The sequence below is a fragment of the Cygnus olor genome, chromosome 4 (assembly GCF_009769625.2).
Source record: "Cygnus olor isolate bCygOlo1 chromosome 4, bCygOlo1.pri.v2, whole genome shotgun sequence".
NCBI lineage: Eukaryota > Metazoa > Chordata > Aves > Anseriformes > Anatidae > Cygnus > Cygnus olor.
This window is the reverse complement of record NC_049172.1, coordinates 65,368,801-65,383,795: the sequence shown is the minus strand read 5'-3', so window position 1 is coordinate 65,383,795 and position 14,995 is coordinate 65,368,801. Positions and strand designations below refer to the sequence as shown.

General features: G+C 41.2%; 1 protein-coding gene and 1 long non-coding RNA gene across 4 annotated transcripts in view; both read left to right on the top strand.

Moving 5' to 3' along the window:
- Positions 1–14,995, top strand: part of PPP2R2C (protein phosphatase 2 regulatory subunit Bgamma) — a 187,688-nt gene that overhangs the window by 18,546 nt on the left and 154,147 nt on the right. The gene's annotated exons all lie outside the window — the stretch shown is intronic.
- LOC121069727 lies at positions 1,438–3,509 on the top strand. Its single transcript, XR_005819579.1, has 2 exons — positions 1,438–1,882; positions 2,167–3,509. It is a non-coding gene; the product is annotated as an uncharacterized LOC121069727 (long non-coding RNA).

Here is a 14,995-nt window from a genome sequence, read left to right as displayed (position 1 = left end):
GCTGAGAATCAAGACATTCTTAAAATGCTGCAGACTGTATTTTCCTGTCCTAATCTATCACTGGTGTGATGAAAACTGAATCACGTACAAAAATTAGCTTTTCTAAAATGAGAAAAAAAGCCCTGTACAAGCTGAGAGGGAGTGCATTGCTATTTCTTAAGTATGTTAAAAGGAGAAATTATACTAACCTGTTTTTTATAGTTCAGTCTAGCTACTTTATGTTTCTACTCAGAAACCAATGAATAAATCATAAGTGTTACATGTGTGTTAATCTAGCCAGATCCTCAAGGAAGAATAAGTAGAACAGCTGTTATTTTTACAGCTGTAGCTCATAATTTGAGTGCTTTCCATTTAGCTAAGTATTCAAATGCTATTTAAATACAGTGCAGGATTTAGACTCGTGGTAAGTGTATTGATACAATACATCAAGCGTCTTTGCTTTTTTCTGAACCTCTAATTTTATACCTGACACTAGCTTTTAGGGAAGTTTAAAATTAACTTTTGTACCATGATCCCTTCGGAGAAGGTTTATGTCTTCAGATATGTTTCTGCAGTGCCTAGCTCAATTGTCAAGCTGAAGCTGTGGGATACTCCCTCAGAATAACTATTATAAAAAATGTTAAACTCAGGCTCACGTGCAGATATCCAGTCCAGGGCCACGGTACCACTGAATTCTCAAGATTATTGTCCAAAGCCGAATGTGTCTGTGGTACAGCACTCACTTCATGGAGACTCAGGAAAGTCTAAGTTATCCTCCGGTAAAAGTGATGGATAATTTTAGAGAGGTAGTGTGCTTGTTTCACATTAGGAGATGGTTGTGTTGGTCATTTCTTTCACATAAGGAGCAAAAATTTTGGAATTTTGCCTGTGTTTTATTGTTTCAGGACTTAGATGGTGACCCTGCAAGAGCTTCCCTAAGAGCTATTTATGAACGAAAATGAGATAATCTATATGCGCCACATATGGTAACTAATTACTGGCTTATTCAGATGATTCACGTATAAAATATTGTTATTAATTTTGTTTAATATTTTTTCATAAGTGAAACTTGTTGTAAACGACACACAGCCTCACTTTCTGGCTGTGTCTGCTTGACAGATTCTGCATTTTTTGGTAGTACATTTAAAGCTTTTAGAGGACTTATTGGGAATTCCTTGTGGTAGGGATACAGTGCTTGTGTGCTTGAACAAAAAAGAACAGGCTTAGAAACAATCATGGCAAACTCATTAATTTATTTTTACTCAAGTCAAAGGGAAGGGACTATTCAGTATCCGAAAGATGCAGTATTGTGGCCTGGCAGGTTGTGATACCAGAGAGGTTTCTATTTTAGTTTGGCAGCTGTTGGCATTGGGGTTACAATTCTGTTAATTCTCAAAGGCTGGAAGCTATAAATAAAATTTGAGTTACTTGCTAACATGCTACTGGAGTAAATTCAAATATGCTTTTTAATTAGGTTATTTGGTACTCCTCTGTTCAACTGTATACATCATTTAAATATAATCAGTAATTCTTCAGTGTGTAGGAACTCTTAATGTAATCAAAATGAAATATTATCATGATCGCTTTTGAAAGAATGAGGATTTAGAGCTAGGAAGGAGGGAGAAAGCCGTAACTTTTCCAGTGGCTTCTAGCAATCAAAGAAGTAGCACAAACAATTTGTTGATGAGTGATGCCCTAACAAGGTACGCTTTAAACCCAATTAGGTAAGAACTTGACTCACGCTGTTTGCGGAGGGAGGCACTGTAATTGATTTCAGAGGGTTGGTATTGCACTCTGGATACCTTTAGAAGATATTTTTATGCTGGGCCTGGGAGTTGATGGCCCCGAGAACTTTGCTGCTGATGAATTTCTGTGTGGGACTCTTGTAGCATAGCACTGTAAGGTAAGTGCTCCTCCCGTTTCCCTTGGGAAGGGGGAAGCTGATGCTGTGCTGTCCACGAGGCAGTGATCTGAGTGATCTTCCCCATTCCCTTCTGTCCCAACCTGTACACACAACAAAGACCCTTCGTATCCGTCCCTTCATGGGTGTGTATTAAGGACACGATGCACACAGCTGGAAGTGCTGGATATTTTCTAATTAGCTCTGACAAAATGCTATTGTTTTGTACAGCTTTGTGTAGCTGTGCTTCCAGTCATTGGAGTGATGGCTGGTTTTGTTCCCTTCAGTGACCGTGGAGCCCTCGTCTGCCTCCTGGCTGGCCACTTTGTTTGGCCGCCCCTTCTGTTTCACTGCACTAAAAGCCTTACGGTTGTTAAGCATCAGGGCAAGTGAAGGATAATTCAACGGATGAGAGAGATGAAGCTTGATGAAAATGTGCCACAGTGGTTTCTCTCTGGATCTGAATTGTGTCTCTGATTGGATCTTTGGGGTTATGAAGAGTTCTTCCACCAGGGGACTCTAAACTGAGGTACAGCATTGAGGGTTTGTGCATCGGCTCTCACTGCTGTCAAGTGAATCAAAACTTGGAGCTGTTACCCAGGTCTCTAAAGCTGCTCCACCATGGTGGTGAGCTGCTCTGGGATGGGCTCCGAGAGGAAGAGACTCCTCTGACCTCCTCTTGTCTCTCATCTACGTCTGTGCTCTGATCCAAACTCCCTTTTGCTGCAGTCTTGGTTGAGTTCCTAAAAACTATCTTTGTGATTTTTGTCCTTTTGTGATTTCATTGGGAATTGAAGTCTGATGAGAGAGGTCTTTCAGGTGCTTCAAAATAAGCCAATAGTCTCAGTATTTTTGGCACGAAAATGTTTTATTTTGTTTTTAGTAAAAAACCTTTAAGAATTATACCCCTTAGTACTAAGATGTCAGAAGCTTGTGTTAGTATGTTATTTTGGTGTGATTTTTAGGGTATGATTTTCCTTATTTCACAACATGCGTTGGCAGTTTATGGTGTGTAAATCTAGGGGAACCCCTGGTACCTTCAGGATCTGCCTGCCTGATGAAAGCTGAGGTTCACAGAGGTTCACTAGCACAAACTTTTGCATTAAAACTCGGCTCGTGTATCACAGAGGCTAGAGGGTTGGTTCATTTTTTTTTCCCCTGCCTTTGAGGGGAAAAGGTCTGTTTATAACCAGATTTTTATGTAGGTTTCTGTGGGGGGTGTTATTGACAGCTGCCTCGGAGTTTATATACTGTTGATAGAAGAAGAAATCTCATCTTTCTTTTGAGTGTTGAGTTAGTATGAATATTTGGAAGCAGATGTTTTTACTACTGTCCATGTTTGATTGCCTCACAGAAATAATGATATTTGCTTTTATTGATTCAATCCAGTGTGACTTTTAAAACATAAATATTCCTTTAAGAAACTAAAAATGCATCAATAACTATTACAATGTCAAAAATTTGATCCAGCTTAGTCATTTAGAAAAATACAAAGTAGTTTCTAAGTGGATAATACCAAATCGAAGTCTAAATCCAAGTGAAAAATAGGTTTTGTCTCCAGAATGATTCTTTCTTCACAGAATTTGATACTAAGCTATTGTAGATATGTCTCGCCTTGAAAGTTTTTTTTTTTTAAAAAGATTATAACTCAATATTACTCATTTTTCTTAATTATGTTCTCTAATTTATAAAATAGATATATATTTTTTTTTCTGCGGGATTTTGTCTGTTTAATTGAGAAATTTAATTTTCTTTATATAGATTTAAATGATAATTAAGAGAATACCAGGTCAATATCATGCTCAATAGACAAGGTTTATGATTTCATTAATATTTATAAGTTAATACTGTGCTCAATAAGAAATGCCTTCATAATTGGGCTGTAGGAAGATTAAGTAACTAAATAGGAAAGGTTAATTTTAGAAAGTAACTGTCAAGCTAAAGGAACAGTGTTATCAGCTGTGGTGCTTGCCATTCTGTTCAAGATGGTGTGAAACAACTGTTGCTGGACTGCTCTGGGGGAAGGGATGGGGCTTCCTCTAGGGTTCAGGTTAGGTGAGAACAGAGACGAGTAAGTAGTTTGTAGGTAAGTTCTTACATGTGACATTTTAAAATTAAATTATCTTAAAATCAATGATTTCAATAATATAATTAGATCTTGGCAAGTGTAAGAAGTTAAAAAGATAGTTTTAGGCAATCATCTCATGTTTCGCTCTTTCTGTAGCGTGAGTATATTTTGTGAGTTCTCAGTGGAAAAAAAAAAAGGCAAAAACATTCCTTCTAAACACAGTAAAAGCAGCTTTGCTTGTTTTTCCTTGCATAAAGAACGCATTTTATGTTTTCCAGCTACAGACAACTGCGTAAGTGCTAAAATCAAAACCACCTTCTCCTGCACCATTGCATACCCGGGGAAAAGCATAGGAGAGCAAACATCGCCTGGCACAATGGAGGCTCTAGAAAGGCACTGAAGGGACGCATTTCACATGCCCTGATGGAGAGGGTAGTAAAAGACCTCTTAACGTTACAGGAGCAGCGCTTTCCTCCTGCTTCCCCCATTCCTTCTGGCTGGAGCTCTAGCTTGCTTGTCCTTTACAGCGGTGTTACAAGGAGCTAAGCAATGCAACAGGACAAAATTATCATTGCTTATGAGCAGTTAAAGTCTTCTGTCAACATAGTTTTTCAGACTTGCCTTGATTGATGAGGCAGTCTGTATCTCTGATTGTAATTTGCAGAGAATAACAGACTCAGAACTTTATTTCAAAATGGCTTGCTCATACTGATGCACAACTGTAATTGGAGCAAGTAAATTATACATCAAATCCCCCAAGAATATTTCTTTAAAGGATGTGTCTAGCTTTCAGTATGAAGTCAGTAAAAGGAAAACTAGGGAGTACACAGTGATTACAAAAGAAGTCCTTTACTGTGCTTCAGCATGTTATTGAAAGGTTTCATTATTTGGCTTGCTGGTTTAGTCACAGAAGTGTTGGTTTGAAAAGACTTACATGTTACTTAGACCAGCCTTCCACTTGAAGCATGCTTCAGTATCTACAGACACTTTTCTTGTAAAGATCAAGACCAAAACGACATTGAGCCTTTCTCTCATCATCCGTCACGAGGTTCTATCCCCTGTTTGTCACCCACGCGTTCTCTGAACTCCATTTTGCAGCTGGAAGGCCCATGGCTTCCCAATGTGCTACCTGAAGTGTCTCTCCCTAGCTCTGTCATCAGGTGAGCTCCAGCCTCCCTGATTTTGTCCCCAGGCTCCTGAGCAGCGCTTTTGTACTCTTTCTTTTTTTTGCCTGTCCACGTTTTCATGTCCCTTTTTTAGTTAACCAAAAAGCTTCTTCCTAAGCCAACAGGACCTTGTGCCAAAACTGGTGGTCTTCCGGCACAAGGGTTTCATTCCTTCCTGAACTCTTAGTGAAGTTTCTTTAAAAATCAGGGAGCTCTCCTGGGATTTTATCCTACGGTTCCCTTGAATAGGCTTAAATCAGCTCTTCTAAAATTCCTCCTGGTTTGCTGCCCACCTTTCCAGTGCTCCTCTACATCTTCAACTCATTCCTCTTGAGGTCCATGCGACCCAAGCTGTTGGACAAGGTTCCTTTGCCAGTTCTCTCCTCTTTGTGAGCATCAGCTTATGCAGTGTTACTGCTAGCGAGCCCCTGCAGCATTTGTATGAGGAAATTGTCACCAATGCAGAGCAAGAATTTGGCCTGGCAGTGTAGTGCTGTGGTGTTGTCTCAGCAGATGTGCAAGTGGTTAGAAACCCTCCACTTCATCAGGAAGCCTGCAACAGACCCCTGCCCACAACTGTAAAACTCTTCTGCTCACGCCTCAGGGCCTTGGTCCCCGTTCCCTGGAAAAAATTGTTTAAAGCCACCTCATCTGGGTAGCGAGCCTGCTTACAGAGATGTTCTTCCTGGTCAGGTGGGTTCTGTTTCTCGCCAGCAGTGGTTCTTGTTCTTTGCTGCAGACAAGATGCTGTGGTTGAGGAAGCCAGATCCTTGCTGGCGACACCAACTCTGCAGTCTGGTGATGGTCTGCAGATGTATTTGCTCCTACTTGGGCCCTTTGTCTGGTAAGAATTCAAAACATGTAAGGCAGCTTGGGGACATCATGGATCTGGCTCCATGGTGCAGAACTGTGATCTGCAGGGAGATCCAAGCTATAATCCCATAAATGAAGAGCCATTTTAGCCTGCTGCACTCTTTTGGGTTTGTTTTCCATTTCCACAGTTGTGCTGCTTAGAGCAGGCTGAACGCTGCTCTGTACTGTTTGTGGCATCTAAGCCAGTTTGTTTGTCTCTGCAGAGCATTGTAATGTGGGTGGAATATACCTTAATCTGATCTTCTGCATAATGGAGACCAATTTGTTATCTGTATACAACTTTCTGATTTCCTTTTTTGAATTTGTCCTGTGGAACTGATCCCAAGTTCTTACTATCTCTTTTCCAGTTATCTTCTGGCTATGTCTTCTGTGAAATTACTAGTTTTCTTTTGGGTCTGCTGACAGGTTTTAGCATGCAGAATCTGCGTATTTATTTGTCAGAGTGGAAAGCCCTATTTGCAGTTTAAGCTTTAAGTGGCAATAGTGACTACACTGAAGTATTGTTCTAATGAGTTTAAGAGATGTAATTCCTGGAAGATTTACAGTGTTTTTTTCTGTGTGGTGCCTAGTGCAAAGGGCTCTGGTCTATCACAGGAATCTCTAGGCACTAGTAAAGTACAAATGCTAAAAGCCACCATTGCACAGTACAGACTTCAGCTGCTTCAGCTTTCACTTTTTTCACTGTCATGCTCAGCAGTGCCCTAGAGGCCTCTTGTAACTGTTCAGAACTACCTTTGTGTAGTAGGAGAGTGCTGACTTTAGAATTCAAGGATGGCTTTTGCATTCAGATCTAATGATGTTTTGCTCTATAAATTGGAAGTTCATCCTGGCAGCTTCTTTAAATATGTTATAGCAACACAGATTTTGGTGAGCTTCATCTGATCGTGAGGCAGCATGCAGACTCAGCCTGCACTTTTAAGAAAACTAGAAAGCCTGTACCAATAAGAAGACATAACCAGATTTATCCCTACCTTCTTGAAGCCATTTTCTCTCACAGGTGGGACGATATCATGAATTCTTCAATTCAGTTGAAGACGGCTTGCATAATCTTATTATTCTCTGTATGAAGAGCTTTTTGAGACTACTTGCAAGGCGATAAAATAAATCAAGGTAGTTACAGGACTGCCACTTAACTTCATGACCTTGAAAATGAAGATAGCATAATCACATTTTTCAATAACTTTTTTTAAAACAAATTGTTTATCTGAAAATAAAACAAAGTAATTTTCATAATTTCTGGAATTAAAACAGTTAAATGTGAGAATAAATTTTAGCAGATGGAGATTTTAGCTGGAAGAAGCGGAATGATTAAATATGATAGAATCAGCCACAGTTGGAAGAAAAAAAAAAAAAGGAAGAAAAAATCTTTAATGTTGATGATGAAAAGTCTTAGTTTGGAAAAAATGAGCTAAATGTAATCATAGAGACATAATAATAATAAAAAGGGAGTCCCTCTTGAGTAGCTCACATAGAACTATGTGAATATGCTGACATGGAGATGATAGAAATGGGTCAAAATGTCGTGGTTTAACACCAATGTGCAACTAAGCATCTCACAGCTCTTCTCTCATTCCCCTACCTTCACAGAACAAACAGAGAAAAATATGATGGAAAAAAAGCTCATGGGTTGAGATAAGGTCAGGGAGATCGCTCACCAGTTCCTGTCATTGGTAAAGCAAATTAGGCGTAGGGAAGATTAATGTAATTTATTGCTAATTAGTAACAAACTGGAGTGGTGAGAACTAAAAGCAAACTAAAGATACCTTGCCCCCCATAGACCTTCTTCCACCTCCTGCCCCCGAGTGGCACAGTGGAATGGGGGCTGCGGTCAGTCCCTGATGCTCCATCTCTGCCGCTCCTTCACGGTCCCTCTCTGCCCCTGCTCCACGTGGGGTCCCTCCCACGGGATGCCGTCCTTCCCGAACTGAGCCTGTGTGGGCTTCCCACAGGCAGCAGCTCTTCAAGAACTGCTCCCACATGGGTCTGTACCATGGGGTCCCCAGGAGCAAACTGCTCCAGCACGGGTCCCCCATGGTCGGCAGCTCTCCCCAGACCCCTGCTCCTGCGTGGGCCCCTCTCCACGGGTGTAGCTCCAGCCTGGAGCCTGCTCCTGTGGGGGCTCTCCATGGGCCGCAGCCTCCTCCAGGCCACATCCTCCTGCTCCACTGGGGGCTCCTCCACGGGCTGCAGCGTGGAGATCTGCTCCATGTGGGACCCATGGGCTGCAGGGGGACAGCCTGCTCCACCAGGGGCCTCTCCACAGGCTGCAGGAGGACTTCTGCTGTGTGCCTGGAGCACCTCCTGCCCTCCTGCTGCACTGACCCTGGGGTCTGCAGGGCTGGTTCTCTCACATTCCCTCACTCCTCTCTCTCCCAGCTGCTGTTGCACAGCATTTTTTTTTTTTCCACTTTCTTCAATCTGCTCTTCCTTAGGCCCAACCAGCGTTGCTCACTGGCTTGGTTCTGGCCAGCAGTGGGTCCCTTTGGAGCTGGCTGGAGCTGGCTCTGCTCTGACACGGGGCAGCTGCTGGGCTCTGCTCAGAGAGGCCACCCCTGCAGGCGCCCGCTATCAAACCCTTGTCACGTAAACCCAATACAAAACCGTAGATAATCTATAACAGTTTTAATGGCTAAACAAAAAAAATGTTATTTTGTAACTGGTAAGTGGATGATGGATGGTGTGTCTCTTCAGGTAAGTGACTGATGAAAAATCAGCGTGTTAGCAAGAAAGAATGTGAGAGGTAGAGCTACCCAGAGTAATACAAAGGCACTGGAAGCTGAACGGATGCGTTAGCCTGCTGCCCTGCCCAATCTAATTTACTTTGCTAAAAATTGCACAGTATGTTCAGAAGGTCAGGCCAAGTCACCCTGGGGCTTGCTTATGAATCTTGGAATCACTGAAACCCATCGGTCTGAATCTTTCTTCCATTGATCTTCATAGAATCAAAAGAATAACCGCGCTAAGTAGAAACACCACTAAATGGATATGAAATAGCCACGATTCCCAGTGTCTCGCAGCTTTTTTGGGAAACCTGGAAGTGGATGCCTTCTACATGTGTATACAGGTAACAGACGTTGGAAATGTCAAGTCTAGTTAATTTCTGGAATCCATTTGTTCAAGATTTTCTGATTTTTTTATATATATATTTTTAAAGCTGTTATTTAGACTTTATCTGAGAGTTTAGTTTTGAATCTCTGGGGGGAAAAAAAGAAATTAGCGTTGCTGTGAATGTCTCGGTGAATGAGCTGCAATGGCTGGCTGTGAATACTGACTTTTAGAGCTCAGAGAAATGCTGACTGGTATTGCGTATGAGAAAGCTTGCTATGTGCAGAAGCTTACAAACACAAAAGTAAGATGAGCAGGGCAGTACTGCATAGAGAGCATCAATTAAAATGGAATCAGGAGTTGTTCATACATCTTTCTTGCTTGAAAAGAGGTCATGCAAGGTGTATTTTCTGGGGGCATAATAGACCACTCTGTCTTTCAGCAGTAAAGTTTTTTGCCAATTACCCTATCTTTAACCTTCCTTTTATTATGGAAAATTAATTAGAAGGTTCTGGAGAGGGAATGGGGAATAACTGGGGTCTTTATTTTTTATGGCCTATTTAGCTTTGAAAGCGTGAATTAAAGTATTTTCCTAATATTTATAACGAAATCTGTCCTCTCATTCTCCTGTCTGAGTGATTACAAAACAAAAGCCCAGACTGCGAGGCTTCAGCCTGTTTAATAGAACAAACAGCAGCTATGTATTTACTGTGCCAGCTGAAACAGAAGCATTGCCATTGCCATTTAACCAAGGCAACATGAGATGTACTGAGTCACAAAAAAAGTCTTTTTAAAACAAAAATGTTGGTATTCACCATGTTTGGAAGCTGGGAGCAATGTAAAACAGTGAGAGTTAATAAGGTAGGATCTGGTTTCACCTATAGTGTTGAGTGGAGATTTAATCAGAAAAATTAAGTAGTCTACCATAATTTAGATTAAGCTTGCAAGGAATACAGCTCCGACTTAAATATTCTGGCTATTTTAGGTAACTGAAATTGCTTACGAATTTGTGCCCTTACTTAAATATAATCGTACCTGTTTGAAGAGGTTTACAAAACCATGACCAACACTGTTCCAGCCTTATAAAACTGCACAGGTAGGAGAATTCTGTGTTTCTGTTTTCATCTGACATGGCGCCTCCCTCACAGCTTGAGCCCTTGCTATGAGGTGGTGCATCACAGATTGATAACCACAGAGCAGATGGAGAACAGAGTGCCTGGACAGCTATTTTATGAGAAGATCAGGAATTATGACTTTATAATCTTCCTTCTTGTCTTTTGGAAAAAAGCCATGTTTACTGCTTTTACAGTAGGCATTAGCATAGCAAATTATGCTATCAGCCATAATGAGTAGTGCTGGTGGGAGAGGAGGTGAATAGTGAGATTGCCAAAGACAAGCCTGAACCTGAAGAGCTGAGAATCCTGATTGGAGATTAATGTTGATTATGCGGTCTGGGCACTGAAACATCAATGCCTAATGGTGAGTCAAGGCTGAAGAGGACCAAAACAATTTCTTACTGTGTAGTTTTTACCAGCCCCTGCAGACAAACTGAGACAGCAGGCATGCATATTTGGCATGTTCTTGCTCTTTGCAGAGGACACAGACAGGGAGCATTAGCGGAAATAGAGAGTTTTCCACATTTTAAAATATGAGCCTACCCCCCCCCCCCCTTTTTTTTTTTTTCCTTTTTAAGTACATGTACTTAACCTTTTAATTTGACTCCAGGAAGCTGAAGTGATTCGTTTCATTCCAGCTGTGACATCTGTGTACTGGTGGAACCAAGATGCAGCATTTGCTTTTGGTCAAATGCATATTAATCTTTGTTTTTCTGTATGAGCTTTTATGATAATTTTTATGGTTTGTAATTCAGATCCTTTATGTCTCCATCTCTTTATTTTTACTAATGAGTCTGCCCTCCTTCCTCTTGCAACTCCTCACAGCTCTTCCTGTTCATGAGGTCGTGTAATGATTTAAAAAATTACACAGTGGATAGATAGTTGTGTGTCTCCACAGTACCTGGTACAGAAAAAGGAAAGTTTTCAGGAAAGTATTAATGAGCTCTGCATTTGTTAAATGGTTGAAATTAAAACATTTCCAAATGTATCTGTATGTGTAAAACAACTGCAGTACAATGCTGTAAGTTTTGTAGTTGTCATAAAAAAAGTACTTAAGGCAAAGGTAGTAGTCTCTCGTCTCACATAAGCTGCAAAGCAAGACAGCTCTGGGGACTTCTGTATAGCTATTGATTTTGTTCCACTTCTGTACTAGCAGAGGGGATTTTCATCTTGTTAAAGAACCATAGCGTTTATCCTTCTGGCTTGTTCACTGCCGTTTTGACCAAGATCTTTCTATATTGAATAGTTTTTTGCAGATCATCGCAGCTATCAGTTGCCTTTCTACTCCCTCAGCCTATGGGCTACAGTGGGGAAAATAATTCTGGAAAATGCCTTGCCCCAACGTACCCTGAAAATCAGAAGACATGAGAATGGCAACCCAAAGCCTTTGTGGAGAATCCTTTTGTAAATTGTAACAGATTTCTGCAAAGAGCTCAGTGAAGCTACCGAGCCAGCTCCAAAGTGGCTCTGAAGGCATGCTTGTCATCCCATTTGCTTTATGAGCTCTAATGGTCGTGATTCTCAACAGTGGGTCTCACATTGTCTGATAGTAATTCAAGAATTTCATTGTAGGGATTAATGACAAGGTTTAACGAGCATGTTGTTTGATAATCAGCTTGAGTCACCATCTGATGGTGCAACAAGAAAATTACAAGAGTAAAAGTGAACACTGGAACACTGCACTGCAATACAAATTGTTGTCATGTGAAGAGATATGGAATAACACGGATGGGAGAAATGAACAGAAATATCTGAACTGGGAAAAGTGAGCTGGGTGAATGCATCTCCACTGTGATCCCCTTAAATCTTTTCAATTAGAGCCAATTTGGTCCACTTAATTCATTTGGTACTTTGGTATAGATAACAGTGCTCTTATGATTCTTTACTCTTAAACTGTTGTCAGTGAATGGGCATGCTTGGACCTTGCTTCCGTGAAAGGAAGGAAAGTATAGGAAGGGGTGTGATCTTGCCTTGAACTCCTGGCTCATGCTGAGCAAGGGATTCAGCTGGAGCTGTAAAGGACAGAACTAGTAAATAAAAAGGACCAGGATTTCTGCTTTGGTTCTACAGCCAAGGGACTTAGAAAGAAGAGTACACAAACCCTTTCACCCTCCCGAGGAAAGCTGGATGGCACATCCAGACTGCCCACTGGGAACCGTCCCTGGCACAGGCACCCGCCGAACCATTTCTGGACATTTTGTAGGAGCACACTAGCTGTCCAAGACAAAAACCATGGCAGGAGCAGTGCTAACAGCTTAGCAGCAGCGAAGTGGCGCGGCAGCACCCAGCCCCACACTCTCGCTCTGTGGTTAGCGCTACTTGAGCACAGTGAGCAGGATAGAGCAAACCCATGGACCGTGGCAAGTTCGCTTCCCTTCTCCTTGGCAGTGCTTCAGCACTGTCCCTGGCATCTTCGCGTGCCCCAGCCTGACCTACTGCTGCGCCTGTGCCTTTTGCAGCACCCTCTGGCGTGGTGCAGCACAACTTCCACAGCTTTTCAAGTGCTTTGACCTGAAAAGGCTAAACACTGTGTCACAAGGGCACCTCATGTAGCCCCGAGGAGACAAGTGCTTCGCAACGCGAGCATGAACCCAGCCGATCAGAAAGGTCACGGCCACGCAGACACAAACGGCTCTCGCTAGAGCAGGGAACAAGGCTGGCTGTGACTGCTCCACAGATGTGAGGTCCATGTATGGGTGGTCACATCTTGTTTCTGTGTGAGGCAAGCTGCTCTTGTTAGGATTGGTAAAGTGCCAAATGTTGCCATTTCTTACCCAAAGTTGCGGTATGGTAATATTCAGACTTAAAGGCGCTAACTGATCTTGCATTTAAAAAGCCCTGTATTAAACCCTGAGATGCTCTAACTGAAAAGTATTTCTGTTCCAAAAATGGACACACCCCCAGTTTTCTATTTTCTGATTAAAATGTATATAATTATGAGTTGGGCCAAAGTTGCTCATGTGTAAGTGCCCTATACACTATTCAAAATGTCCTGACAGAGGACTTGGTGGACTTTCCTGCCACAAGGAAATTAACACATTAATAACTGTCACATGCTTAAAAACAATTACATCCATTCATGGAAGAAAGATCCAGGAGAGACAGAATGAAATCCAAAAGCTGTACTCTGAGGTCGTTCCTGACCTACACGTGGCTGGAGTCCAGGAGAGGGCTCTGTGCTCTGCCCCTGCTTTTCACAGGGCGTGTTGAGGTTCTGGTTCCTGATGGATGCTTAGCTACAGGGGTCTTTGACCACATACAGCTGATTTATTTATTTAATTATTTGTTTGTTCTTATTCACAGATCCCAATAATACCTGCTGTTGCAAGTGTTGGACTTTTGATCTTCATGCTCAGCCATATTCAGTCTCATTTTGGTGAAGGGAATAAGAGCTGTTTAAAAAAGAAACTGCTGCACATGAAGAGTAAATTCCTCATGTGCTTCTTGTTGACATTGTACTTCACAGAGCTAGAAACTTTGTCATACCACAGCAGTATTATGTAAGAGAATGGTGATGCATGAATGTTACTGCAGAGCATACAGATGTTGTATCCCTTAGGGCTGATTTTCTGAAAGATACAAATAGAAGGTGACTGGGGAATGAGAACATAGCATACTGGACAAGAAGCATATTAAAGAGCTGGCACAGTTTAGTTATATACAAGTAGTGGTGTAGTCCTGTTCTTTTTGTGTGTTTTATTTTTATTTTTAAATGAAACTAGAGATTTTTTGTGTTTGTTTGTTTTAATTTATAACTTGGTAAATTGGCCATTATAACAGAAGTGAGAAGCAATGAAGGAAGTGGGAGAGGGGAAGGGGCCAGCAGAAGCTGCCTCAGGAATCCCATAAGCTGTTTCCATCAAGAACAGAAAGGGCATCTCGGTGTCACCATCCACATGCTACCTGTCCACACGCTGCCACTAACAGGGACATTCATTAGGGCTTGTAGTTGCAACAGATATTCAGTTTCACTTTTTTTTTTGGTCTTTTTCTTTTACTATCAGCTATGATTACAAGAAAATTGAGAATCATGGCTAAACTTTGCTCTTTAACTTGTGCTACATCATATATACGATGAAAAACACTTCAGTTCTTCATGCCTTACTAAGCATATTGTAATTCTAGAAGAAAATGGCATTTGACTTACATTTGTGGGCTTAAACATGAACAGCTTTGGTTTATAGACTTAAATTGATACTGGCAGCTCCTTACCTTTCTGTTACTGAAGTTTTATGAATAAGTTATTAATTTTTTGCTTAAAATGATCAGATCACAGGTAAGGTCCATTAGAGGCTTTCTGGTACGTTGTCTTATGCTTTAGTAGTACTGTGGTAGCATGTGTTACTGAATTTGTATTTTTGAACATGTTTGCTAAACACCTTTTCCCTTCATTACATAGTGGTTATTTGCTCAATGCACAGTTGTTTTTGCAGTCACTGAGCTGATCATATCTCTAAGTGACACTTGTGCTTTTTTTTTTCCAGTTTGTGTGACCTGATTGTCTCTCTTGAGTATTGCTATGGTAATAACTTCTATTTTCTTTATCTGCTCTGTGTATTAATTTTAGTCTGTGCTGATTTTAGTTATAACAAAAAGAACTAGAACAGAAGCACTGGCCTATTTGTGTTGTGTTAGATAATACACATCTTCAGTATAAAGTCAGGTGCATCCTAAAAATGGGTCATGTCCTGAACTCCTGACTAAAGTTTACTTGAAGTTCAGCATATTTTTAAAAATGACAGACAAAAGCCTTGCTAATATGATATGAAACTGATAAATCCACCTACAGCCACGTTTTCTGTTCACAAGTTGTTGAAATCTATTTTTAGTCATGACAGTTGAGAGCTGT